This window comes from Lissotriton vulgaris, chromosome 11 (assembly GCF_964263255.1).
Source record: "Lissotriton vulgaris chromosome 11, aLisVul1.2, whole genome shotgun sequence".
NCBI classification, from domain to species: Eukaryota; Metazoa; Chordata; class Amphibia; order Caudata; family Salamandridae; genus Lissotriton; species Lissotriton vulgaris.
In genome coordinates this window covers 484,342,942-484,369,564 of record NC_141699.1, presented here as the reverse complement: position 1 = coordinate 484,369,564, position 26,623 = coordinate 484,342,942, and the positions used below count along the sequence as shown (strand labels likewise).

At 43.9% G+C, this 26,623-nt stretch overlaps 25 non-coding genes across 25 annotated transcripts; all 25 read left to right on the top strand.

Moving 5' to 3' along the window:
- Positions 1–1,314: 1,314 nt before the first annotated feature.
- Positions 1,315–1,396, top strand: TRNAS-UGA (transfer RNA serine (anticodon UGA)). The gene has a single exon. It is a non-coding gene; the product is annotated as a tRNA-Ser (tRNA).
- A 546-nt stretch (positions 1,397–1,942) lies between these two features.
- Positions 1,943–2,024, top strand: TRNAS-CGA (transfer RNA serine (anticodon CGA)). Its single transcript has one exon. It is a non-coding gene; the product is annotated as a tRNA-Ser (tRNA).
- A 542-nt stretch (positions 2,025–2,566) lies between these two features.
- TRNAS-UGA (transfer RNA serine (anticodon UGA)) lies at positions 2,567–2,648 on the top strand. The gene has a single exon. It is a non-coding gene; the product is annotated as a tRNA-Ser (tRNA).
- Positions 2,649–3,194: 546 nt separating this feature from the next.
- Positions 3,195–3,276, top strand: TRNAS-UGA (transfer RNA serine (anticodon UGA)). The gene has a single exon. It is a non-coding gene; the product is annotated as a tRNA-Ser (tRNA).
- Positions 3,277–3,811: 535 nt separating this feature from the next.
- TRNAS-UGA (transfer RNA serine (anticodon UGA)) lies at positions 3,812–3,893 on the top strand. Its single transcript has one exon. It is a non-coding gene; the product is annotated as a tRNA-Ser (tRNA).
- Positions 3,894–4,435: 542 nt separating this feature from the next.
- TRNAS-CGA (transfer RNA serine (anticodon CGA)) lies at positions 4,436–4,517 on the top strand. Its single transcript has one exon. It is a non-coding gene; the product is annotated as a tRNA-Ser (tRNA).
- A 3,121-nt stretch (positions 4,518–7,638) lies between these two features.
- Positions 7,639–7,720, top strand: TRNAS-CGA (transfer RNA serine (anticodon CGA)). Its single transcript has one exon. It is a non-coding gene; the product is annotated as a tRNA-Ser (tRNA).
- A 543-nt stretch (positions 7,721–8,263) lies between these two features.
- On the top strand, positions 8,264–8,345 carry TRNAS-CGA (transfer RNA serine (anticodon CGA)). The gene has a single exon. It is a non-coding gene; the product is annotated as a tRNA-Ser (tRNA).
- A 2,102-nt stretch (positions 8,346–10,447) lies between these two features.
- TRNAS-UGA (transfer RNA serine (anticodon UGA)) lies at positions 10,448–10,529 on the top strand. Its single transcript has one exon. It is a non-coding gene; the product is annotated as a tRNA-Ser (tRNA).
- Positions 10,530–11,075: 546 nt separating this feature from the next.
- Positions 11,076–11,157, top strand: TRNAS-CGA (transfer RNA serine (anticodon CGA)). Its single transcript has one exon. It is a non-coding gene; the product is annotated as a tRNA-Ser (tRNA).
- Positions 11,158–11,699: 542 nt separating this feature from the next.
- TRNAS-UGA (transfer RNA serine (anticodon UGA)) lies at positions 11,700–11,781 on the top strand. The gene has a single exon. It is a non-coding gene; the product is annotated as a tRNA-Ser (tRNA).
- A 546-nt stretch (positions 11,782–12,327) lies between these two features.
- TRNAS-UGA (transfer RNA serine (anticodon UGA)) lies at positions 12,328–12,409 on the top strand. The gene has a single exon. It is a non-coding gene; the product is annotated as a tRNA-Ser (tRNA).
- Positions 12,410–13,577: 1,168 nt separating this feature from the next.
- On the top strand, positions 13,578–13,659 carry TRNAS-CGA (transfer RNA serine (anticodon CGA)). Its single transcript has one exon. It is a non-coding gene; the product is annotated as a tRNA-Ser (tRNA).
- A 542-nt stretch (positions 13,660–14,201) lies between these two features.
- Positions 14,202–14,283, top strand: TRNAS-CGA (transfer RNA serine (anticodon CGA)). Its single transcript has one exon. It is a non-coding gene; the product is annotated as a tRNA-Ser (tRNA).
- A 1,791-nt stretch (positions 14,284–16,074) lies between these two features.
- TRNAS-UGA (transfer RNA serine (anticodon UGA)) lies at positions 16,075–16,156 on the top strand. The gene has a single exon. It is a non-coding gene; the product is annotated as a tRNA-Ser (tRNA).
- A 541-nt stretch (positions 16,157–16,697) lies between these two features.
- Positions 16,698–16,779, top strand: TRNAS-CGA (transfer RNA serine (anticodon CGA)). The gene has a single exon. It is a non-coding gene; the product is annotated as a tRNA-Ser (tRNA).
- A 543-nt stretch (positions 16,780–17,322) lies between these two features.
- TRNAS-CGA (transfer RNA serine (anticodon CGA)) lies at positions 17,323–17,404 on the top strand. Its single transcript has one exon. It is a non-coding gene; the product is annotated as a tRNA-Ser (tRNA).
- A 2,417-nt stretch (positions 17,405–19,821) lies between these two features.
- Positions 19,822–19,903, top strand: TRNAS-CGA (transfer RNA serine (anticodon CGA)). The gene has a single exon. It is a non-coding gene; the product is annotated as a tRNA-Ser (tRNA).
- Positions 19,904–20,445: 542 nt separating this feature from the next.
- TRNAS-CGA (transfer RNA serine (anticodon CGA)) lies at positions 20,446–20,527 on the top strand. The gene has a single exon. It is a non-coding gene; the product is annotated as a tRNA-Ser (tRNA).
- A 543-nt stretch (positions 20,528–21,070) lies between these two features.
- TRNAS-UGA (transfer RNA serine (anticodon UGA)) lies at positions 21,071–21,152 on the top strand. The gene has a single exon. It is a non-coding gene; the product is annotated as a tRNA-Ser (tRNA).
- Positions 21,153–21,696: 544 nt separating this feature from the next.
- Positions 21,697–21,778, top strand: TRNAS-UGA (transfer RNA serine (anticodon UGA)). Its single transcript has one exon. It is a non-coding gene; the product is annotated as a tRNA-Ser (tRNA).
- Positions 21,779–22,323: 545 nt separating this feature from the next.
- On the top strand, positions 22,324–22,405 carry TRNAS-CGA (transfer RNA serine (anticodon CGA)). Its single transcript has one exon. It is a non-coding gene; the product is annotated as a tRNA-Ser (tRNA).
- A 1,795-nt stretch (positions 22,406–24,200) lies between these two features.
- Positions 24,201–24,282, top strand: TRNAS-CGA (transfer RNA serine (anticodon CGA)). Its single transcript has one exon. It is a non-coding gene; the product is annotated as a tRNA-Ser (tRNA).
- Positions 24,283–24,823: 541 nt separating this feature from the next.
- Positions 24,824–24,905, top strand: TRNAS-CGA (transfer RNA serine (anticodon CGA)). Its single transcript has one exon. It is a non-coding gene; the product is annotated as a tRNA-Ser (tRNA).
- Positions 24,906–26,072: 1,167 nt separating this feature from the next.
- TRNAS-UGA (transfer RNA serine (anticodon UGA)) lies at positions 26,073–26,154 on the top strand. The gene has a single exon. It is a non-coding gene; the product is annotated as a tRNA-Ser (tRNA).
- Positions 26,155–26,623: the final 469 nt, after the last annotated feature.

The following is a 26,623-nucleotide window of genomic DNA, read 5'->3' as shown; positions in this document are numbered from 1 at the left end:
CGGAAGGGTTCGTAGTCTGGACCTGTCCTGCCTGATCTAGACAAGTCATGAAAAGAGTACTTTTTTTACGAAGCGTGTCTTATTTAGCTTTTGGACTCTTTCTGAGTACACTTAAGGGCCCGTTGCCACCGCCGTAATATAGAGAAACGAGGATAGAAATGTGCAGTGATTGATTACCGCTCATCGGTGCCCTGTCACTCACTTTGAGTGATGCGTATTGCTATTTTTATTAATTGTATGAAAGCATGCAAAATAAGTGAGGACAACTGGGCACTGCTGGTACGTGCCCCGTCCTTCTGTTACTTTAATTTTTATGTCTCGGCCTGACGTGAGTAGTGCATGGCTCGTATACGACAACTGTGACATCATACTACGCCGACGACACCCAGCTGGTCGTAACCCTCTCTCACCCCCATCACACCCCCTCCGACCTTCACAGCTGCCTCTCAGAAGTTCACCGATGGATGAATCTCTCCTCCCTGAAATTGAATGGGTCTAAGACCGAGATCCTCCTGATGGGCCACAAGGGGCCCTCTTTGCCATCCCACCTTTGGCCCAGCTGCCTAGGTGACCCCCCCGCACCCAAGGAAGAGGTCAAGAGCCTTGGTGTGTGGATCGAGAAGGACATGAGTTTCAAAACCCAGGCAAAGAAAACGGCAGGGACATGTTTTGGACTACTTAGAGCCTGCAGGAAGATCTTTCCCCTGCTCCCTGATACCGCAAGGAGGCTCCTCATTCAGGGTCTAATCCTGGCAAGATTAGACTACTGTAACGCCATCTATCTCGGAGCCCCTGAAGCCACCATGAACTCCCTGCAAAAAGTGCAAAACGCCGCAGCTCGCCTACTCACTGGCACACCAGGCCGATCCTCCGCCAGACCGGCGCTAAGATCTCTCCACTGGCTCCCAGTCAGAGAAAGGGTTGTCTTCAAGGCCCTCTGTCTGGCCCATAAAACCCTCAACAACACCGGCCCCCCTCTTCTCAAAGAAGTACTAATCCCTTACAAAGCGGAGAGAAACCTCCGGTCCAGTACAGAAAACCTCCTCGTTGTCCCTAGAGCCAGAAAAGCCAAGACCGGCGGCCGTCGCTTCTCGGTTCACACGGCCAAACAGTGGAACCACCTACCACGTAGACTCAGGACAGAACCGAACTATCTCCAGTTTAGAAAAACTCTGAAAACCCTCCTTTTCCCGCAGACATAACTTCATTGGCTGGCAGTAACCTGTGGAGAATCAGGCAAGCGCTGGGATGCTCACTGAGTTACTACGCGCTTTATAAAATCATTAAATAAATAAATAAATAAATACTCATGCAGCTGCGATGGCCGAGTGGTTAAGGCGTTGGACTTGAAATCCAATGGGGTTTCCCCGCGTAGGTTCGAATCCTGCTTGCAGCATCATGCGATTTTGCATGAACACCATTTGGTTTAGTTAAGTAAATGTTCACTTCTTGTTACGCAATCCTCATCAAGTCACAGAGTTAAACGGCAAAAACTCAAACTAGATGTAAGCATTGAGACAATTTCCACACCCAGGAAGTGTTTTAGAGAGCAGGTGCCTCGGAAGGGTTCGTAGTCTGGACCTGTCCTGCATGATCTAGACAAGTCACGAAAAGAGTAATTATTTTTTTTATGAAGCGTGTCTTGTTTAGGCTTTTGGACTCTTTCTTAGTACACTTAAGGGCCCGTTACCACCGCTGTAATATAGGGAAAAGAGGGTAGAAATGCGCAGTGATTGATTACCACTCATCTGTGCCCTTTCACTCACTTTGAGTGATGCATGTTGCTATTTTTATTAATTGTATGAAAGCATGCAAAATAAGTGAGGACAACAGGGCACTGCTGGTACGTGCCCCGTCCTTCTGTTACTTTATTTTTTTGGTCTCGGCCTGACATGAGCAGAGTATGGCTCGTATACGACAACAGTGACATCATACTCATGCAGCTGCGATGGCTGAGTGGTTACGGCGTTGGACTCGAAATCCAATGGGGTTTCCCTGCGCAGGTTCGAATCCTGCTTGCAGCGTAGTGTGATTTTGCATGAACACCATTTGGTTTAGTTAAGGAAATGTTCACTTCTCGTTCGCAATCCTCATCAAGTCACAGAGTTAAATGGCAAAAACTCAAACTAGATGTAAACATTGAAACTATTTCCACACCTAGGAAGTGTTTTAGAGAGCAGGTGGCTCGGAAGGGTTCGTAGTCTGGACCTGTCCTGCCTGATCTAGACAAGTTAGGAAATGAGTAATTTTTTTTATGAAGCGTGTCTTGTTTAGGCTTTTGGACTCTTTCTGAGTACACTTAAGGGCCCGTTGCCACCGCCGTAATATATGGAAACGAGGTTAGAAATGTGCAGTGATTGATTACCGCTCATCGGTGCCCTGTCACTCACTTTGAGTGATGGGTATTGCTATTTTTATTAATTGTATGAAAGCATGCAAAATAAGTGAGGACAACAGGGCACTGCTGGTACGTGCCCCGTCCTTCTGTTACTTTACTTTTTATGTCTCGTCCTGACGTGAGTAGTGCATGGCTCGTATACGACAACTGTGACATCATACTCACGCAGCTGCGATGGCCGAGTGGTTAAGGCGTTGGACTTGAAATCCAATGGGGTTTCCCCGCGTAGGTTCGAATCCTGCTTGCAGCGTCATGAGATTTTGCATGAACACCATTTGGTTTAGTTAAGTAAATGTTCACTGCTTGTTACGCAATCCTCATCAAGTCACAGAGTTAAACGGCAAAAACTCAAACTAGATGTAAACATTGAGACAATTTCCACACCCAGGAAGTGTTTTAGAGAGCAGGTGCCTCGGAAGGGTTCGTAGTCTGGACCTGTCCTGCATGATCTAGACAAGTCACGAAAAGAGTAATTATTTTTTTTATGAAGCGTGTCTTGTTTGGGCTTTTGGACTCTTTCTTAGTACACTTAAGGGCCCGTTACCACCGCCGTAATATAGGGAAAAGAGGGTAGAAATGCGCATTGGTTGATTACCACTCATCTGTGCCCTTTCACTCACTTTGAGTGATGCATGTTGCTATTTTTATTAATTGTATGAAAGCATGCAAAATAAGTGAGGACAACAGGGCACTGCTGGTATGTGCCCCGTCCTTCTGTTACTTTATTTTTTTGGTCTCGGCCTGACATGAGTAGCGCATGGCTCGTATACGACAACAGTGACATCATACTCATGCAGCTGCGATGGCCGAGTGGTTTAGGTGTTGGACTTGAAATCCAATGGGGTTTCCCCGCGTAGGTTCGAATCCTACTTGCAGCGTCATGAGATTTTGCATGAACACCATTTGGTTTAGTTAAGTAAATGTTCACCTTCGTTACGCAATCCTCATCAAGTCACAGAGTTAAACGGCAAAAACTAAATGTAAACATTGAGACAATTTCCACACCCAGGAAGTGTTTTAGAGAGCAGGTGGCTCGGAAGGGTACGTAGTCTGGACCTGTCCTGCCTGATCTAGACAAGTCATGAAAAGAGTACTTTTTTTATGAAGTGTGTCTTGTTTAAGCTTTTGGACTCTTTCTGAGTACACTTAAGGGCCCATTGCCACCGACGTAATATAGGGAAACGAGGATAGAAATGTGCAGTGATTGATTACCGCTCATCTGTGCCCTGTCACTCACTTTGAGTGATGCGTATTGCTATTTTTATTAATTGTATGAAAGCATGCAAAATAAGTGAGGACAACAGGGCACTGCTGGTACGTGCCCCATCCTTCTGTTACTTTATTTTTTATGTCTCGGCCTGACGTGAGTAGTGCATGGCTCGTTTACGACAACTGTGACATCATACTCATGCAGTTGCGATGGCCGAGTGGTCAAGGCGTTGGACTTGAAATCCAATGGGGTTTCCCCGCGTAGGTTCGAATCCTGCTTGCAGCGTCATGTGATTTTGCATGAACACCATTTGGTTTAGTTAAGTAAATGTTCACTTCTTGTTACGCAATCCTCATCAAGTCACAGAGTTAAACGGCAAAAACTCAAACTAGATGTAAACATTGAGACAATTTCCACACCCAGGAAGTGTTTTAGAGAGCAGGTGCCTCGGAAGGGTTCGTAGTCTGGACCTGTCCTGCATGATCTAGACAAGTCACGAAAAGAGTAATTATTTTTTTTATGAAGCGTGTCTTGTTTAGGCTTTTGGACTCTTAGTACACTTAAAGGCCCGTTACCACCGCCGTAATATAGGGAAAAGAGGGTAGAAATGAGCAGTGATTGATTACCGCTCATCTGTGCCCTGTCACTCACTTTGAGTGATGCTTGTTGCTATTTTTATTAATTGTATGAAAGCATTCAAAATAAGTGGGGGATACAGGGCACTGCTGGTACGTGCCCCGTCCTGCCGTTACTTTAATTTTTAGGTCTCCGCCTGACATGAGCAGAGCATGGCTCGTATACGACAACAGTGACAACATACTCATGTAGCTGCGATGGCTGAGTGGTTAAGGCGTTGGACTCGAAATCCAATGGGGTTTCCCTGCGCAGGTTCGAATCCTGCTTGCAGCGTAGTGTGATTTTGCATGAACACTATTTGGTTTAGTTAAGGAAATGTTCACTTCTCTGTAATATCCTATCATTCCCTATGTGATGCATTTATACCATCTTTAGAATGTTCATAAATGCTGCACAAGAAAAGAGAGCACAAGAAAGAAAGATTTAACGAAATAGGAAAAGAAACAATCCAGAAGTAGGAATAGGAACAAACCAGAAATAGAAATACATAAAAAGGAAAAGAAGCAATCCAGAAATAGGAACAGGAGAATAGAACCAAACATACAGACCATCCTCCCCTCTCACACAACGGCAGAAAAGAAAAGAAAAGAAGAAAATACAAAACACAACTCCAACGCACACCCACTGGCCAGAACAGGAATGAATGGAGAACGAAGAGAAATGGAAACCACGGAACACAGAAAATCAGAGAAAGAAGAATAAAACAGAAAAGAAAATGAGGAACAAGTTAGGAGAACCTCATCAAAACACTATTAACCATAAACAAAAACATATCAGTAGTGCAATGGAAATAGTGCGAGAAAAATTAATTAAAATACAATAAAACAGAACATATTTAGCTAAAAAAAATGCATGAAGGCACTAAAATATGACTAGAACATAAGCTAAATATGATAATAAGGCAAAATCTCTTTATGAAAAAAAACAAAGTGCACCAAAATAGAAACAGAACTTACTGGCAATGTAAGAATAAATACTAAACTGTGTGGAAAACCACGTTGTGCACTTAATAAAATGCTAAATAACTAGCAAAATGAGAAAACTCGTGAAAAGAGATATAAGAAACTTTAAACTTTTCAAAAATCCCTTCAAATTGGACCGAAAGGACAGAGTATGGGTGGGAACCCATGTCACACAAAGGGAATTGTACCCTAAAATAACTCCTAATCAGGAAAAGAAATACACGAATAAGTATGAGTAGGAACCCATAACAATAAAGTCAAGGGACAGTAACCCAAGCAAGACGAAATGCACCTACAAAACTAATGGGGTCCATGTGAGGACAACTAATGTGGTGCTGTTGGGAACTAAAGGATTATAATCCTTAGCAAAACACAGGGAAACAAAATGTTGTAGTAATCTGTGTATAGACTCAAAATATGCACAGTTATAAACTTAAGGGAGTATAACCCTATATAAATTACAGACAAACAAAATCCAGTGGAATCTGTGTATGGACAACTGATGTGCACAACTGAAAACTAAAGGGACTAAAACCCTACGTAACACAGAGAGTGTCTGTATCCAAAGCTATCAAGCAATACTGAAAACCAAAAGGGACTGAAACCTTTGCAAATACAGCTAAAATTGTAAAGAAACACAATAATTGTCCTTGGGAACAAAAGTCACATCATGAAAATTACAGACTATTTATGTGAGGAATACTAAAGGTGTGACTAGTGAAAAAGTGTGCGCATCACTCAACACTAAAGATGAACTAGGGTAAGGAGACCAGCTCCAAAACACCTTTAAACTGTCCTCAAATGACATTAAAATGTGACATTTTATCTAAACACCACACAAAAAGGCAGTTAATGGTAGAGAATATTGCTAAAGAGATATAACCAACCAAAATGATTTTGGATAAGAAATAAAATCTTGTGAAAAGGCATATTACTTTTGATAGGTACCCACTGAGTTTGTTGTACACTGTAAAAAAATATAAGTTAAGAGAACGCCGGTGAGCGAACTGTCTCACCCGAGATTTTGTATACACAGATGTCGACATGGTCCCTGGTCAGCTGAGTATAAAGTACTTCCAAATATACACTGGTGTGTACATCACCGTAGAAAAAACAAACGCTTTAAGACTCACTTGTAGTCTATAAATGTTACGAGTAGCAGTTGTTGCTATGACGACCTAAGCAAATACAAGATGGCTGTCATGTTGTTTGTAGCGGCGTGAGAAGCGTGAAGAACGTGTCTCCAAAGGTAGACGTCACAGGCGTCACTGGACCTGAGAAGAATCTGGCTTCGCTAACTCCCTGGAGCATTCTACAGACGTCATCAAATGGACGGCAGGAGAGAAGGAGGGAAGATCGCTTGTGACCAACCGTCGATTAACGGACATCCAGGAAGGTGAGTAAATAAGTTCCGAGCGGTGCTGGAAATCGAGCCAGAATAGCGCAGCGCTCCTTTGAATGTTCTAGTAGGTACCAGAATGCTGAAAGCAGAGGCCCTTCAGACCGTAAATCTTGCCACATTAGCGCAGCGCTTCATTTTCTCCCTTCTTCTTGTGCCATGGGCTACTCCCCCAAGGTGCAGTAGACTGTAGCACCCTTCATAATGGAAGAGCAGGAACTGCGCCGATCTCTGAATGTACAACGGCAGTGCAAGGAAAGTGCCGATTTCAGAATGTGCTCAACTGCACCACATATACCAAACAGCAATGAAATTGCACATCACTATAGCTTGCTGAGTACACCAATACGAAACAGCAGAGAAAGCAGAGGCCGATGTAAAGTGTCCCTCAATGTGCAAAACTCAGCTAGTAGGCTGTTTGTAAATAGAAAACCATGTCGAGTTAACAGTCAGTATACAAAATGTATAGGTGCACTGGAACACTTCAGAAAGGTGAAACACAAGAAAACTACCTTCAAGCGTGGACCTATTTACTACATTCTCGTTACGCAATCCTCATCAAGTCACAGAGTTAAATGGCAAAAACTCAAACTAGATGTAAACATTGAAACAATTTCCACACCCAGGAAGTGTTTTAGAGAGCAGGTACCTCGGAAGGGTTCGTAGTCTGGACCTGTCCTGCATGATCTAGACAAGTCACGAAAGAGTAATTATTTTTTTTATGAAGCGTGTCTTGTTTAGGCTTTTGGACTCTTTCTTAGTACACTTAAGGGCCCGTTACCACCGCCGTAATATAGGGAAAAGAGGGTAGAAATGCGCAGTGATTGATTACCGCTCATCTGTGCCCTGTCACTCACTTTGAGTGATGCATGTTGCTATTTTTATTAATTGTATGAAAGCATGCAAAATAAGTGAGGACAACAGGGCACTGCTGGTACGTGCCCCGTCCTGCCGTTACTTTAATTTTTAGGTCTCGGCCTGACGTGAGCAGCGTATGGCTCGTATACGACAACAGTGACATCATACTCATGTAGCTGCGATGGCCGAGTGCTTAAGGCGTTGGACTCGAAAACCAATAGGGTTTCCCTGCGCAGGTTCGAATCCTGCTTGCAGCGTAGTGTGATTTTGCATGAACACCATTTGGTTTAGTTAAGTAAATGTTCACTTCTCGTTACGCAATCCTCATCAAGTCACAGAGTTAAATGGAAAAAACTCAAACTAGATGTAAACATTTAGACAATTTCCACACCCAGGAAGTGTTTTAGAGAGCTGGTGGCTCGGAAGGGTTTGTAGTCTGGACCTGTCCTGCCTGATCTAGACAAGACATGAAAAGAGTTCTTTTTTTTATGAAGCATGTCTTGTTTAGGCTTTTGGACTCTTTCTTGGTACACTTAAAGGCCCGTTACCACCGCCGTAATATAGGGAAAAGTGGGTAGAAACATGCAGTGATTAATTACCACTCATCTGTGCCCTTTCACTCACTTTGAGTGATGCATGTTGCTATTTTTATTAATTGTATGAAAGCATGCAAAATAAGTGAGGACAACAGGGCACTGCTGGTACGTGCCCCGTCCTTCCGTTACTTTATTTTTTTGGTCTCCGCCTGACATGAGCAGAGCATGGCTCGTATACGACAACAGTGACATCATACTCATGCAGCTGCGATGGCCGAGTGGTTAAGGCTTTAGACTCGAAATCCAATAGGGTTTCCCTGCGCATGTTCGAATCGTGCTTGCAGCGTAGTGTGATTTTGCATGAACACCATTTGGTTTAGTTAAGGAAATGTTCACTTCTCGTTACGCAATCCTCATCAAGTCACAGAGTTATATGGCAAAAACTCACACTAGATGTAAACATTGAAACAATTTCCACACCTAGGAAGTGTTTTAGAGAGCAGGTGGCTTGGAAGGGTTTGTAGTCTGGAACTATCCTGCCTGATCTAGACAAGTTACGAAATGAGTAATTTTTTTTATGAAGCGTGTCTTGTTTAGGCTTTTGGACTCTTTCTGAGTACACTTAAGAGCCCGTTGCCACCGCCGTAATATATGGAAACGAGGGTAGAAATGTGCAGTGATTGATTACCGCTCATCTGTGCCCTGTCACTCATTTTGAGTGATGCATATTGCTATTTTTATTAATTGTATGAAAGTATGCGAAATAAGTGAGGACAACAGGGCACTGCTGGTATGTGCCCCGTCCTTCCGTTACTTTATTTTTTAGGTCTCGACCTGACATGAGTAGCGCATGGCTCGTATACGACAACAGTGACATGATACTCACGCAGCTGCGATGGCCGAGTGGTTAAGGCGTTGGACTTGAAATCCTATGAGGTTTCCTCGCGTAGGTTCGAATCCTGCTTGCAGCGGCATGAGATTTTGCATGAACACCATTTGGTTTAGTTAAGTAAATGTTCACTTCTCATTACGGAATCCTCATCAAGTCACAGAGTTAAACTGCAAAAACTCAAACTAGATGTAAACATTGAGACAATTTCCACACCCAGGAAGTGTTTTAGAGAGCAGGTGGCTCGGAAGGGTTCGTAGTCTGGACCTGTCCTGCCTGATCTAGACAAGTCATGAAAAGAGTACTTTTTTTACGAAGCGTGTCTTATTTAGCTTTTGGACTCTTTCTGAGTACACTTAAGGGCCCGTTGCCACCGCCGTAATATAGAGAAACGAGGATAGAAATGTGCAGTGATTGATTACCGCTCATCGGTGCCCTGTCACTCACTTTGAGTGATGCGTATTGCTATTTTTATTAATTGTATGAAAGCATGCAAAATAAGTGAGGACAACTGGGCACTGCTGGTACGTGCCCCGTCCTTCTGTTACTTTAATTTTTATGTCTCGGCCTGACGTGAGTAGTGCATGGCTCGTATACGACAACTGTGACATCATACTACGCCGACGACACCCAGCTGGTCGTAACCCTCTCTCACCCCCATCACACCCCCTCCGACCTTCACAGCTGCCTCTCAGAAGTTCACCGATGGATGAATCTCTCCTCCGTGAAATTGAATGGGTCTAAGACCGAGATCCTCCTGATGGGCCACAAGGGGCCCTCTTTGCCATCCCACCTTTGGCCCAGCTGCCTAGGTGACCCCCCCGCACCCAAGGAAGAGGTCAAGAGCCTTGGTGTGTGGATCGAGAAGGACATGAGTTTCAAAACCCAGGCAAAGAAAACGGCAGGGACATGTTTTGGACTACTTAGAGCCTGCAGGAAGATCTTTCCCCTGCTCCCTGATACCGCAAGGAGGCTCCTCATTCAGGGTCTAATCCTGGCAAGATTAGACTACTGTAACGCCATCTATCTCGGAGCCCCTGAAGCCACCATGAACTCCCTGCAAAAAGTGCAAAACGCCGCAGCTCGCCTACTCACTGGCACACCAGGCCGATCCTCCGCCAGACCGGCGCTAAGATCTCTCCACTGGCTCCCAGTCAGAGAAAGGGTTGTCTTCAAGGCCCTCTGTCTGGCCCATAAAACCCTCAACAACACCGGCCCCCCTCTTCTCAAAGAAGTACTAATCCCTTACAAAGCGGAGAGAAACCTCCGGTCCAGTACAGAAAACCTCCTCGTTGTCCCTAGAGCCAGAAAAGCCAAGACCGGCGGCCGTCGCTTCTCGGTTCACACGGCCAAACAGTGGAACCACCTACCACGTAGACTCAGGACAGAACCGAACTATCTCCAGTTTAGAAAAACTCTGAAAACCCTCCTTTTCCCGCAGACATAACTTCATTGGCTGGCAGTAACCTGTGGAGAATCAGGCCAGCGCTGGGATGCTCACTGAGTTACTACGCGCTTTATAAAATCATTAAATAAATAAATAAATAAATACTCATGCAGCTGCGATGGCCGAGTGGTTAAGGCGTTGGACTTGAAATCCAATGGGGTTTCCCCGCGTAGGTTCGAATCCTGCTTGCAGCGTCATGCGATTTTGCATGAACACCATTTGGTTTAGTTAAGTAAATGTTCACTTCTTGTTACGCAATCCTCATCAAGTCACAGAGTTAAACGGCAAAAACTCAAACTAGATGTAAGCATTGAGACAATTTCCACACCCAGGAAGTGTTTTAGAGAGCAGGTGCCTCGGAAGGGTTCGTAGTCTGGACCTGTCCTGCATGATCTAGACAAGTCACGAAAAGAGTAATTATTTTTTTTATGAAGCGTGTCTTGTTTAGGCTTTTGGACTCTTTCTTAGTACACTTAAGGGCCCGTTACCACCGCTGTAATATAGGGAAAAGAGGGTAGAAATGCGCAGTGATTGATTACCACTCATCTGTGCCCTTTCACTCACTTTGAGTGATGCATGTTGCTATTTTTATTAATTGTATGAAAGCATGCAAAATAAGTGAGGACAACAGGGCACTGCTGGTACGTGCCCCGTCCTTCTGTTACTTTATTTTTTTGGTCTCGGCCTGACATGAGCAGAGTATGGCTCGTATACGACAACAGTGACATCATACTCATGCAGCTGCGATGGCTGAGTGGTTACGGCGTTGGACTCGAAATCCAATGGGGTTTCCCTGCGCAGGTTCGAATCCTGCTTGCAGCGTAGTGTGATTTTGCATTAACACCATTTGGTTTAGTTAAGGAAATGTTCACTTCTCGTTCGCAATCCTCATCAAGTCACAGAGTTAAATGGCAAAAACTCAAACTAGATGTAAACATTGAAACTATTTCCACACCTAGGAAGTGTTTTAGAGAGCAGGTGGCTCGGAAGGGTTCGTAGTCTGGACCTGTCCTGCCTGATCTAGACAAGTTAGGAAATGAGTAATTTTTTTTATGAAGCGTGTCTTGTTTAGGCTTTTGGACTCTTTCTGAGTACACTTAAGGGCCCGTTGCCACCGCCGTAATATATGGAAACGAGGTTAGAAATGTGCAGTGATTGATTACCGCTCATCGGTGCCCTGTCACTCACTTTGAGTGATGCGTATTGCTATTTTTATTAATTGTATGAAAGCATGCAAAATAAGTGAGGACAACAGGGCACTGCTGGTACGTGCCCCGTCCTTCTGTTACTTTACTTTTTATGTCTCGTCCTGACGTGAGTAGTGCATGGCTCGTATACGACAACTGTGACATCATACTCACGCAGCTGCGATGGCCGAGTGGTTAAGGCGTTGGACTTGAAATCCAATGGGGTTTCCCCGCGTAGGTTCGAATCCTGCTTGCAGCGTCATGAGATTTTGCATGAACACCATTTGGTTTAGTTAAGTAAATGTTCACTTCTTGTTACGCAATCCTCATCAAGTCACAGAGTTAAACGGCAAAAACTCAAACTAGATGTAAACATTGAGACAATTTCCACACCCAGGAAGTGTTTTAGAGAGCAGGTGCCTCGGAAGGGTTCGTAGTCTGGACCTGTCCTGCATGATCTAGACAAGTCACGAAAAGAGTAATTATTTTTTTTATGAAGCGTGTCTTGTTTGGGCTTTTGGACTCTTTCTTAGTACACTTAAGGGCCCGTTACCACCGCCGTAATATAGGGAAAAGAGGGTAGAAATGCGCATTGGTTGATTACCACTCATCTGTGCCCTTTCACTCACTTTGAGTGATGCATGTTGCTATTTTTATTAATTGTATGAAAGCATGCAAAATAAGTGAGGACAACAGGGCACTGCTGGTATGTGCCCCGTCCTTCTGTTACTTTATTTTTTTGGTCTCGGCCTGACATGAGTAGCGCATGGCTCGTATACGACAACAGTGACATCATACTCATGCAGCTGCGATGGCCGAGTGGTTTAGGTGTTGGACTTGAAATCCAATGGGGTTTCCCCGCGTAGGTTCGAATCCTACTTGCAGCGTCATGAGATTTTGCATGAACACCATTTGGTTTAGTTAAGTAAATGTTCACCTTCGTTACGCAGTCCTCATCAAGTCACAGAGTTAAACGGCAAAAACTCAAACTAAATGTAAACATTGAGACAATTTCCACACCCAGGAAGTGTTTTAGAGAGCAGGTGGCTCGGAAGGGTTCGTAGTCTGGACCTGTCCTGCCTGATCTAGACAAGTCATGAAAAGAGTACTTTTTTTATGAAGCGTGTCTTGTTTAAGCTTTTGGACTCTTTCTGAGTACACTTAAGGGCCCATTGCCACCGACGTAATATAGGGAAACGAGGATAGAAATGTGCAGTGATTGATTACCGCTCATCTGTGCCCTGTCACTCACTTTGAGTGATGCGTATTGCTATTTTTATTAATTGTATGAAAGCATGCAAAATAAGTGAGGACAACAGGGCACTGCTGGTACGTGCCCCATCCTTCTGTTACTTTATTTTTTATGTCTCGGCCTGACGTGAGTAGTGCATGGCTCGTATACGACAACTGTGACATCATACTCACGCAGTTGCGATGGCCGAGTGGTCAAGGCGTTGGACTTGAAATCCAATGGGGTTTCCCTGCGTAGGTTCGAATGCTGCTTGCAGCGTCATGAGATTTTGCATGAACACCATTTGGTTTAGTTAAGTAAATGTTCACTTCTTGTTACGCAATCCTCATCAAGTCACAGAGTTAAACGGCAAAAACTCAAACTAGATGTAAACATTGAGACAATTTCCACACCCAGGAAGTGTTTTAGAGAGCAGGTGCCTCGGAAGGGTTCGTAGTCTGGACCTGTCCTGCATGATCTAGACAAGTCACGAAAGAGTAATTATTTTTTTTATGAAGCGTGTCTTGTTTACGCTTTTGGACTCTTTCTTAGTACACTTAAGGGCCCGTTACCACCGCCGTAATATAGGGAAAAGAGGGTAGAAATGCGCAGTGATTGATTACCGCTCATCTGTGCCCTGTCACGCACTTTGAGTGATGCATGTTGCTATTTTTATTAATTGTATGAAAGCATGCAAAATAAGTGAGGACAACAGGGTACTGCTGGTACGTGCCCCGTCCTGCCGTTACTTTAATTTTTAGGTCTCGGCCTGACGTGAGCAGCGTATGGCTCGTATACGACAACAGTGACATCATACTCATGTAGCTGCGATGGCCGAGTGGTTAAGGCGTTGGACTCGAAATCCAATGGGGTTTCCCTGCGCAGGTTCGAATCCTGCTTGCAGTGTAGTGTGATTTTGCATGAACACCATTTGGTTTAGTTAAGTAAATGTTCACTTCTCGTTACGCAATCCTCATCAAGTCACAGAGTTAAATGGAAAAAACTCAAACTAGATTTAAACATTTAGACAATTTCCACACCCAGGAAGTTTTTTAGAGAGCTGGTGTCTCGGAAGGGTTTGTAGTCTGGACCTGTCCTGCCTGATCTAGACAAGTCATGAAAAGAGTACTTTTTTATGATGCATGTCTTGTTTAGGCTTTTGGACTCTTTCTTAGTACACTTAAGGGCCCGTTACCACCGCCGTAATATAGGGAAAAGTGGGTAGAAACATGCAGTGATTGATTACCACTCATCTGTGCCCTTTCACTCACTTTGAGTGATGCATGTTGCTATTTTTATTAATTGTATGAAAGCAAGCAAAATAAGTGAGGACAACAGGGCACTGCTGGTACGTGCCCCGTCCTTCCGTTACTTTATTTTTTTTGGTCCCCGCCTGACATGAGCAGAGCATGGCTCGTATACGACAACAGTGACATCATACTCATGCAGCTGCGATGACCGAGTGGTTAAGGCATTGGACTCGAAGTCCAATGGGGTTTCCCTGCGCAGGTTCGAATCCTGCTTGCAGCGTAGTGTGATTTTGCATGAACACCATTTGGTTTAGTTAAGGAAATGTTCACTTCTCGTTACGCAATCCTCATCAAGTCACAGAGTTAAATGGCAAAAACTCAAACTAGATGTAAACATTGAAACAATTTCCACACATAGGAAGTGTTTTAGAGAGCAGGTTGCTCGGAAGGGTTTGTAGTCTGGACCTATCCTGCCTGATCTAGACAAGTTACGAAATGAGTAATTTTTTTAATGAAGCGTGTCTTGTTTAGGCTTTTGGACTCTTTCTGAGTACACTTAAGGGCCCGTTGCCACCGCAGTAATATATGGAAACTAGGGTAGAAATGTGCAGTGATTGATTACCGCTCATCTGTGCCCTGTCACTCACTTTGAGTGATGTGTATTGCTATTTTTATTAATTGTATGAAAGTATGCGAAATAAGTGAGGACAACAGGGCACTGCTGGTACGTGCCCCGTCCTTCCGTTACTTTATTTTTTAGGTCTCAGCCTGACATGAGTAGCGCATGGCTCGTATACGACAACAGTGACATCATATTCATGCAGCTGCGATGGCCGAGTGGTTAAGGTGTTGCACTTGAAATCTAATGGGGTTTCCCCGCGTTGGTTTGAATCCTGCTTGCAGCGTCTTGAGATTTTGCATGAACACCATTTGGTTTAGTTAAGTAAATGTTCACTCCTCGTTACGCAATCCTCATCAAGTCACAGAGTTAAACGGCAAAAACTCAAACTAGATGTAAACATTGAGACAATTTCCACACCCAGGAAGTGTTTTAGAGAGCAGGTGGCTCGGAAGGGTTCGTAGTCTGGACCTGTCCTGCCTGATCTAGACAAGTCATGAAAAGAGTACTTTTTTTATGAAGCGTGTCTTTTTTAAGCTTTTGGACTCTTTCTGAGTACACTTAAGGGCCCGTTGCCACCGCCGTAATATAGGGAAACGAGGATAGAAAGGTGCAGTGATTGATTACCACTCATCGATGCCCTGTCTCTCACTTTGAGTGATGCGTATTGCTATTTTTATTAATTGTATGAAAGCATGCAAAATAAGTGAGGACAACAGGGCACTGCTGGTACGTGCCCCGTCCTTCTGTTACTTTATTTTTTATGTCTCGGCCTGACGTGAGTAGTGCATGGCTCGTATATGACAACTGTGACATCATACTCACGCAGCTGCGATGGCCGAGTGGTTAAGGCGTTAGATTTGAAATCCAATGGGGTTTCCCTGCGTAGGTTCGAATCCTGCTTGCAGCGTCATGAGATTTTGCATGAACACCATTTGGTTTAGTTAAGTAAATGTTCACTTCTCGTTACGCAATCCTCATCAAGTCACAGAGTTAAACGGCAAAAACTCAAACTAGATGTAAACATTGAGACAATTTCCACACCCAGGAAGTGTTTTAGAGAGCAGGTGGCTCGGAAGGGTTCGTAGTCTGGACCTGTCCTGCCTGATCTAGACAAGTCATGAAAAGAGTACTTTTTTTATGAAGCGTGTCTTGTTTAACCTTTTGGACTCTTTCTGAGTACACTTAAGGGCCCGTTACCACCGCCGTAATATAGGGAAAAGAGGGTAGAAATGCGCAGTGATTGATTACCGCTCATCTGTGCCCTGTCACTCACTTTGAGTGATGCTTGTTGCTATTTTTATTAATTGTATGAAAGCATTCAAAATAAGTGGGGGATACAGGGCACTCCTGGTACGTGCCACGTCCTGCCGTTACTTTAATTTTTAGGTCTTGGCCTGACGTGAGCAGCGTATGGCTCGTATACGACAACAGTGACATCATACTCATGCAGCTGCGATGGCCGAGTGGTTAAGGCGTTGGACTTGAAATCCAATGGAGTTTCCCCGCGTAGGTTCGAATCCTGCTTGCAGCGTCATGAGATTTTGCATGAACACCATTTGGTTTAGTTAAGTAAATGTTCACTTCTCGTTACGCAATCCTCATCAAGTCACAGAGTTAAACGGCAAAAACTCAAACTAGATGTAAACATTGAGACAATTTCCACACCCAGGAAGTGTTTTAGAGAGCTGGTGTCTCGGAAGGGTTTGTAGTCTGGACCTGTCCTGCCTGATCTAGACAAGTCATGAAAAGATTACTTTTTTTATGATACATGTCTTGTTTAGGCTTTTGGACTCTTTCTTAGTACACTTAAGGGCCCGTTACCACCGCCGTAATATAGGGAAAAGTGGGTAGAAACATGCAGTGATTGATTACCACTCATCTGTGCCCTTTTACTCACTTTGAGTGATGCATGTTGCTATTTTTATTAATTGTATGAAAGCATGCAAAATAAGTGAGGACAACAGGGCACTGCTGGTACGTGCCCCGTCCTTCCGTACTTTATTTTTTTGGTCTCCGCCTGACATGAGCAGAGCATGGCTCGTATACGACAACAGTGACATCATACTCATGCAGCTGCGATGGCCGAGTGGTTAAGGCGTTGGACTCGAAATCCAATGGGGTTTCCCTGCGCAGGTTCGAATCCTGCTTGCAACGTAGTGTGATTTTGCATGAACACCATTTGGTTTAGTTAAGGAAATGTTCACTTCTCGTTACGCAATCCTCATCAAGTCACAGAGTTAAATGGCAAAAACTCAAACTAGATGTAAACATTGAAACAATTTCCACACCTAGGAAGTGTTTTAGAGAGCAGGTGGCTCGGAAGGGTTTGTAGTCTGGACCTATCCTGCCTGATCTAGACAAGTTACGAAATGAGTAATTTTTTTAATGAAGCGTGTCTTGTTTAGGCTTTTGGACTCTTTCTGAGTACACTTAAGGGCCCGTTGCCACCGCCGTAATATATGGAAACGAGGATAGAAATGTGCAGTGATTGATTACCGCTCAACTGTGCCCTGTCACTCATTTTGAGTGATGCATATTGCTATTTTTATTAATTGTATGAAAGTATGCGAAATAGGTGAGGACAACAGGGCACTGCTGGTATGTGCCCCATCCTTCCGTTACTTTATTTTTTAGGTCTCGATCTGACATGAGTAGCGCATGGCTCGTATACGACAACAGTGACATCATACTCACGCAGCTGCGATGGCTGAGTGGTTAAAGCGTTGGACTCGAAATCCAATGGGGTTTCCCTGCGCAGGTTCGAATCCTGCTTGCAGCGTAGTGTGATTTTGCATGAACACCATTTGGTTTAGTTAAGGAAATGTTCACTTCTCTTAACGCAATCCTCATGAAGTCACAGAGTTAAATGGCAAAAACTCAAACTAGATGTAAACATTGAAACAATTTCCACACCTAGGAAGTGTTTTAGAGAGCAGGTGGCTCGGAAGGGTTTGTAGTCTGGACCTATCCTGCCTGATCTAGACAAGTTACGAAATGAGTAATTTTTTTATGAAGCGTGTCTTGTTTAGGCTTTTGGACTCTTTCTGAGTACACTTAAGGGCCCGTTGCCACCGCCGTAATATATGGAAACGAGGGTAGAAATGTGCAGTGATTGATTACCGCTCATCTGTGCCCTGTCACTCATTTTGAGTGATGCATATTGCTATTTTTATTAATTGTATGAAAGTATGCGAAATAAGTCAGGACAACAGGGCACTGCTGGTATGTGCCCCGTCCTTCCGTTACTTTATTTTTTAGGTCTTGACCTGACATGAGTAGCGCATGGCTCGTATACGACAACAGTGACATCATACTCACGCAGCTGCGATGGCCGAGTGGTTAAAGCGTTAGACTTGAAATCCAATGGGGTTTCCCCGCGTAGGTTCGAATCCTGCTTGCAGAGGCATGAGATTTTGCATGAACACCATTTGGTTTAGTTAAGTAAATGTTCACTTCTCATTACGCAATTCTCATCAAGTCACAGAGTTAAACTGCAAAAACTCAAACTAGATGTAAACATTGAGACAATTTCCACACCCAGGAAGTGTTTTAGAGAGCAGGTGGCTCGGAAGGGTTCGTAGTCTGGACCTGTCCTGCCTGATCTAGACAAGTCATGAAAAGAGTACTTTTTTTATGAAGCGTGTTTTGTTTAAGCTTTTGGACTCTTTCTGAGTACACTTAAGGGCCCGTTGCCACCGCCGTAATATAGGGAAACGAGGATAGAAAGGTGCAGTGATTGATTACCGCTCATCTGTGCCCTGTCACTCACTTTGAGTGATGTGTATTGCTATTTTTATTAATTGTATGAAAGTATGCGAAATAAGTGAGGACAACAGGTCACTGCTGGTACGTGCCCCGTCCTTCCGTTACTTTATTTTTTAGGTCTCGGCCTGACATGAGTAGCGCATGGCTCGTATACGACAACTGTGACATCATGCTCACGCAGCTGCGATGGCCGAGTGGTTAAGGCGTTAGATTTGAAATCCAATGGGGTTTCCCCGCGTAGGTTCGAATCCTGCTTGCAGAGGCATGAGATTTTGCATGAACACCATTTGGTTTAGTTAAGTAAATGTTCACTTCTCGTTACGCAATCCTCATCAAGTCACAGAGTTAAACGGCAAAAACTCAAACTAGATGTAAACATTGAGACAATTTCCACACCCAGGAAGTGTTTTAGAGAGCAGGTAACTCGGAAGGGTTCGTAGTCTGGACCTGTCCTGCCTGATCTAGACAAGTCATGAAAAGAGTACTTTTTTTATGAAGCGTGTCTTGTTTAACCTTTTGGACTCTTTCTGAGTACACTTAAGGGCCCGTTACCACCGCCGTAATATAGGGAAAAGAGGGTAGAAATGCGCAGTGATTGATTACCGCTCATCTGTGCCCTGTCACTCACTTTGAGTGATGCTTGTTGCTATTTTTATTAATTGTATGAAAGCATTCAAAATAAGTGGGGGATACAGGGCACTCCTGGTACGTGCCACGTCCTGCCGTTACTTTAATTTTTATGTCTTGGCCTGACGTGAGCAGCGTATGGCTCGTATACGACAACAGTGACATCATACTCACGCAGCTGAGATGGCTGAGTGGTTAAGGCGTTGGACTTGAAATCCAATGGGGTATCCCCGCGTAGGTTTGAATCCTGCTTGCAGCGGCATGAGATTTTGCATGAACACCATTTGGTTTAGTTAAGTAAATGTTCACTTCTCATTACGCAATCCTCATCAAGTCACAGAGTTAAACTGCAAAAACTCAAACTAGATGTAAACATTGAGACAATTTCCACACTCAGGAAGTGTTTTAGAGAGCAGGTGGCTCGGAAGGGTTCGTAGTCTGGACCTGTCCTGCATGATCTAGACAAGTCATGAAAAGAGTAATTATTTTTTTTATGAAGCGTGTCTTGTTTAGGCTTTTGGACTCTTTCTTAGTACACTTAAGGGCCCGTTACCACCGCCGTAATATAGGGAAAAGAGGGTAGAAATGCGCAATGATTGATTACCACTCATCTGTGCCCTTTCACTCACTTTGAGTGATGCATGTTGCTATTTTTATTAATTGTATGAAAGCATGCAAAATAAGTGAGGACAACAGGGCACTGCTGGTACGTGCCCCGTCCTTCTGTTACTTTATTTTTTGGTCTCGGCCTGACATGAGCAGAGTATGGCTCGTATACGACAACAGTGACATCATACTCATGCAGCTGCGATGGCCGAGTGGTTAAGGCGTTGGACTCGAAATCCAATGGGGTTTCTCTGCGCAGGTTCGAATCCTGCTTGCAGCGTAGTGTGATTTTGCATGAACACCATTTGGTTTAGTTAAGGAAATGTTCACTTCTTGTTCGCAATCCTCATCAAGTCACAGAGTTAAATGGAAAAAACTCAAACTAGATGTAAACATTGAGACAATTTCCACACCCAGGAAGTGTTTAAGAGAGGTGGTGGCTCGGAAGGGTTTGTAGTCTGGACCTGTCCTGCCTGATCTAGACAAGTCATGAAAAGAGTACTTTTTTTTATGATGCATGTCTTGTTTAGGCTTTTGGACTCTTTCTTAGTACACTTAAGGGCTTGTTACCACCGCCGTAATATAGGGAAAAGTGGGTAGAAACATGCAGTGATTGATTACCACTCATCTGTGCCCTTTCACTCACTTTGAGTGATGCATGTTGCTATTTTTATTAATTGTATGAAAGCATGCAAAATAGGTGAGGACAACAGGGCACTGCTGGTACGTGCCCCGTCCTTCCGTTACTTTATTTTTTTGGTCTCCGCCTGACATGAGCAGAGCATGGCTCGTATACGACAACAGTGACATCATACTCATGCAGCTGCGATGGCCGAGTGGTTAAGGCGTTGGACTCGAAATCCAATGGGGTTTCCCTGCGCAGGTTTGAATCCTGCTTGCAGCGTAGTGTGATTTTGCATGAACACCATTTGGTTTAGTTAAGGAAATGTTCACTTCTCGTTACGCAATCCTCATCAAGTCACAGAGTTAAATGGCGAAAACTCAAACTAGATGTAAACATTGAAACAACTTCCACACCTAGGAAGTGTTTTAGAGAGCAGGTGGCTCGGAAGGGTTTGTAGTCTGGACCTATCCTGCCTGATCTAGACAAGTTACGAAATGAGTAATTTTTTTTATGAAGCGTGTCTTGTTTAGGCTTTTGGACTCTTTCTGAGTACACTTATGGGCCCGTTGCCACCGCTGTAATATATGGAAACGAGGGTAGAAATGTGCAGTGATTGATTACCGCTGATCTGTGCCCTGTCACTCATTTTGAGTGATGCATATTGCTATTTTTATTAATTGTATGAAAGTATGCGAAATAAGTGAGGACAACAGGGTACTGCTGGTATGTGCCCCGTCCTTCTGTTACTTTATTTTTTAGGTCTCGATCTGACATGAGTAGCGCATGGCTCGTATACGACAACAGTGACATCATACTCACGCAGCTGCGATGGCCGAGTGGTTAAGGCGTTGGACTTGAAATCCAATGGGGTTTCCCCGCGTAGGTTTGAATCCTGCTTGCAGCGGCATGAGATTTTGCATGAACACTATTTGGTTTAGTTAAGTAAATGTTCAGTTCTCATTACGCAATCCTCATCAAGTCACAGAGTTAAACTGCAAAAACTCAAACTAGATGTAAACATTGAGACAATTTCCACACTCAGGAAGTGTTTTAGAGAGCAGGTGGCTCGGAAGGGTTCGTAGTCTGGACCTGTCCTGCCTGATCTAGACAAGTCATGAAAAGAGTAATTTTATTTTATGAAGCGTGTCTTGTTTAAGCTTTTGGACTCTTTCTGAGTACACTTAAGGGCCCGTTGCCACCGCCGTAATATAGGGAAACGAGGATAGAAATGTGCAGTGATTGATTACCGCTCATCGGTGCCCTGTCACTCACTTTGAGTGATGCGTATTGCTATTTTTATTAATTGTATGAAAGCATGCAAAATAAGTGAGGACAACAGGGCACTGCTGGTACGTGCCCCGTCCTTCTGTTACTTTATTTTTTATGTCTCGGCCTGACGTGAGTAGTGCATGGCTCGTATACGACAACTGTGACATCATACTCACGCAGCCGCGATGGCCGAGTGGTTAAGGCGTTGGACTTGAAATCCAATGGGGTTTCCCCGCGTAGGTTCGAATCCTGCTTGCAGCGTAATGAGATTTTGCATGAACACCATTTGGTCTAGTTAAGTAAATGTTCACTTCTTGTTACGCAATCCTCATCAAGTCACAGAGTTAAACGGCAAAAACTCAAACTAGATATAAACATTGAGACAATTTCCACACCCAGGAAGTATTTTAGAGAGCAGGTGCCTCGGAAGGGTTCGTTGTCTGGACCTGTCCTGCATGATCTAGACAAGTCACGAAAAGAGTAATTATTTTTTTATGAAGCGTGTCTTGTTTAGGCTTTTGGACTCTTTCTTAGTACACTTAAGGGCCCGTTACCACCACCGTAATATAGGGAAAAGAGGGTAGAAATGCGCAGTGATTGATTACCGCTCATCTGTGCCCTGTCACTCACTTTGAGTGATGCTTGTTGCTATTTTTATTAATTGTATGAAAGCATTCAAAATAAGTGGGGGATACAGGGCACTGCTGGTACGTGCCCCGTCCTGCTGTTACTTTAATTTTTAGGTCTCGGCCTGACATGAGCAGAGTATGGCTCGTATACGACAACAGTGACATCATACTCATGCAGCTGCGATGGCCGAGTGGTTAAGGCGTTGGACTCGAAATCCAATGGGGTTTCCCTGCGCAGGTTCGAATCCTGCTTGCAGCGTAGTGTGATTTTGCATGAACACCATTTGGTTTAGTTAAGTAAATGTTCACTTCTTGTTACGCAATCCTCATCAAGTCACAGAGTTAAACGGCAAAAACTCAAACTAGATGTAAACATTGAAACAATTTCCACACCTAGGAAGTGTTTTAGAGAGCAGGTGGCTCGGAAGGGTTTGTAGTCTGGACCTATCCTGCCTGATCTAGACAAGTTACGAAATGAGTAATTTTTTTTATGAAGCGTGTCTTGTTTAGGCTTTTGGACTCTTTCTGAGTACACTTAAGGGCCCATTGTCACCGCCGTAATATATGGAAACGAGGGTAGAAATGTGCAGTGATTGATTACCGCTCATCTGTGCCCTGTCACTCATTTTGAGTGATGCATATTGCTATTTTTATTAATTGTATGAAAGTATGCGAAATAAGTGAGGACAACAGGGCACTGCTGGTATGCGCCCTGTCCTTCCGTTACTTTATTTTTTAGGTCTCGACCTGACATGAGTAGCGCATGGCTCGTATACGACAACAGTGACATCATACTCACGCAGCTGCGATGGCCGAGTGGTTAAGGCGTTGCGCTTGAAATCCAATGGGATTTGCCCATGTAGGTTCGAATCCTGCTTGCAGCGGCATGAGATTTTGCATGAACACCATTTGGTTGAGTTAAGGAAATGTTCACTTCTCATTACGCAATCCTCATCAAGTCACAGAGTTAAACTGCAAAAACTCAAACTAGATGTAAACATTGAGACAATTTCCACACCCAGGAAGTGTTTTAGAGAGCAGGTGGCTCGGAAGGGTTCGTAGTCTGGACCTGTCCTGCCTGATCTAGACAAGTCATGAAAAGAGTACTTTTTTTATGAAGCGTGTCTTGTTTACGCTTTTGGACTCTTTCTGAGTACACTTAAGGGCCCGTTGCCACAGCCGTAATATAGGGAAACGAGGATAGAAATGTGCAGTGATTGATTACCGCTCATCGGTGCCCTGTCACTCACTTTGAGTGATGCGTATTGCTATTTTTATTAATTGTATGAAAGCAAGCAAAATAAGTGAGGACAACAGGGCACTGCTGGTACGTGGCCCGTCCTTCTGTTACTTTATTTTTTACGTCTCGGCCTGACGTGAGTAGTGCATGGCTCGTATACGACAACTGTGACATCATACTCACGCAGCTGCGATGGCTGAGTGGTTAAGGCGTTGGACTTGAAATCCAATGGGGTTTCCCCGCGTAGGTTCGAATTCTGCTTGCAGCGTCTTGAGATTTTGCATGAACACCATTTGGTTTAGTTAAGTAAATGTTTACTTCTTGTTACGCAATCCTCATCAAGTCACAGAGTTAAACTGCAAAAACTCAAACTAGATGTAAACATTGAGACAATTTCCACACCCAGGAAGTGTTTTAGAGAGCAGGTGCCTCGGAAGGGTTCGTAGTCTGGACCTGTCCTGCATGATCTAGACAAGTCACGAAAAGAGTAATTAATTTTTTTTATGAAGCGTGTCTTGTTTAGGCTTTTGGACTCTTTCTTAGTACACTTAAGGGCCCGTTACCACCGCCGTAATATAGGGAAAATAGAGTAGAAATGCGCAATGATTGATTACCACTCATCTGTGCCCTTTCACTCACTTTGAGTGATGCATGTTGCTATTTTTATTAATTGTATGAAAGCATGCAAAATAAGTGAGGACAACAGGGCACTGCTGGTACGTGCCCCGTCCTTCTGTTACTTTATTTTTTGGTCTCGGCCTGACATGAGCAGAGTATGGCTCGTATACGACAACAGTGACATCATACTCATGCAGCTGCTATGGCCGAGTGGTTAAGGCGTTGGACTCGAAATCCAATGGGGTTTCCCTGCGCAGGTTCGAATCCTGCTTGTAGCGTAGTGTGATTTTGCATGAACACCATTTGGTTTAGTTAAGGAAATGTTCACTTCTCGTTCGCAATCCTCATCAAGTCACAGAGTTAAATGGAAAAAACTCAAACTAGATGTAAACATTGAGACAATTTCCACACCCAGGAAGTGTTTTAGAGAGCTGGTAGCTCGGAAGGGTTTGTAGTCTGGACCTGTCCTGCCTGATCTAGACAAGTCATGAAAAGAGTACTTTTTTTATGATGCATGTCTTGTTTAGGCTTTTGGACTCTTTCTTAGTACACTTAAGGGCCCGTTACCACCGCCGTAATATAGGGAAAAGTGGGTAGAAACATGCAGTGATTGATTACCACTCATCTGTGCCCTTTCACTCACTTTGAGTGATGCATGTTGCTATTTTTATTAATTGTATGAAAGCATGCAAAATAAGTGAGGACAACAGGGCACTGCTGGTACGTGCCCCGTCCTTCCGTTACTTTATTTTTTTGGTCTCCGCCTGACATGAGCAGAGCATGGCTCGTATACGACAACAGTGACATCATACTTATGCAGCTGCGATGGCCGAGTGGTTAAGGCGTTGGACTCGAAATCCAATGGGGTTTCCGTGCGCAGGTTCGATTCCTGCTTGCAGCGTAGTGTGATTTTGCATGAACACCATTTGGTTTAGTTAAGGAAATGTTCACTTCTCGTTACGCAATCCTCATCAAGTCACAGAGTTATATGGCAAAAACTCAAACTAGATGTAAACATTGAAACAATTTCCACACCTAGGAAGTGTTTTAGAGAGCAGGTGGCTCGGAAGGGTTTGTAGTCTGGACCTATCCTGCCTGATCTAGACAAGTTACGAAACGAGGAATTTTTTTTATGAAGCGTGTCTTGTTTAGGCTTTTGGACTCTTTCTGAGTACACTTAAGGGCCCGTTGCCACCGCCGTAATATATGGAAACGAGGGTAGAAATGTGCAGTGATTGATTACCGCTCATCGGTGCCCTGTCACTCATTTTGAGTGATGCATATTGCTATTTTTATTAATTGTATGAAAGTATGCGAAATAAGTGAGGACAACAGGGCACTGCTGGTATGTGCCCCGTCCTTCCGTTACTTTATTTTTTAGGTCTCGACCTGACATGAGTAGCGCATGGCTCGTATACGACAACAGTGACATCATACTCACGCAGCTGCGATGGCCGAGTGGTTAAGGCGTTGGACTTGAAATCCTATGAGGTTTCCCCGCGTAGGTTCGAATCCTGCTTGCAGCGGCATGAGATTTTGCATGAACACCATTTGGTTTAGTTAAGTAAATGTTCACTTCTCATTACGCAATCCTCATCAAGTCACAGAGTTAAACTGCAAAAACTCAAACTAGATGTAAACATTGAGACAATTTCCACACTCAGGTAGTGTTTTAGAGAGCAGGTGCCTCGGAAGGGGTCGTAGTCTGGACCTGTCCTGCCTGATCTAGACAAGTCATGAAAAGAGTACTTTTTTTATGAAGCGTGTCTTGTTTAAGCTTTTGGACTCTTTCTGAGTACACTTAAGGGCCCGTTGCCACCGCCGTAATATAGGGAAACGAGGATAGAAATGTGCAGTGATTGATTACCGCTCATCGATGCCCTGTCACTCACTTTGAGTGATGCGTATTGCTATTTTTATTAATTGTATGAAAGCATGCAAAATAAGTGAGGACAACAGGGCACTGCTGGTACGTGCCCCGTCCTTCTGTTACTTTATTTGTTATGTCTCTGCCTGACGTGAGTAGTGCATGGCTCATATACGACAACTGTGACATCATACTTACGCAGCTGCGATGGCCGAGTGGTTAAGGCGTTGGACTTGAAATCCAATGGGGTTTTCCCGCGTAGGTTCGAATCCTGCTTGCAGCGGCATGAGATTTTGCATGAACACCATTTGGTTTAGTTAAGGAAATGTTCACTTCTCGTTCGCAATCCTCATCAAGTCACAGAGTTAAATGGCAAAAACTCAAACTAGATGTAAACATTGAAACTATTTCCACACCTAGGAAGTGTTTTAGAGAGCAGGTGGCTCGGAAGGGTTCGTAGTCTGGACCTGTCCTGCCTGATCTAGACAAGTTACGAAATGAGTAATTTTTTTTATGAAGCTTGTCTTGTTTAGGCTTTTGGACTCTTTCTGAGTACACTTAAGGGCCCGTTGCCACCGCCGTAATATATGGAAACGAGGGTAGAAATGTGCAGTGATTGATTACCGCTCATCGGTGCCCTGTCACTCACTTTGAGTGATGCGTATTGCTATTTTTATTAATTGTATGAAAGCATGCAAAATAAGTGAGGACAACAGGGCACTGCTGGTACGTGCCCCGTCCTGTTACTTTAC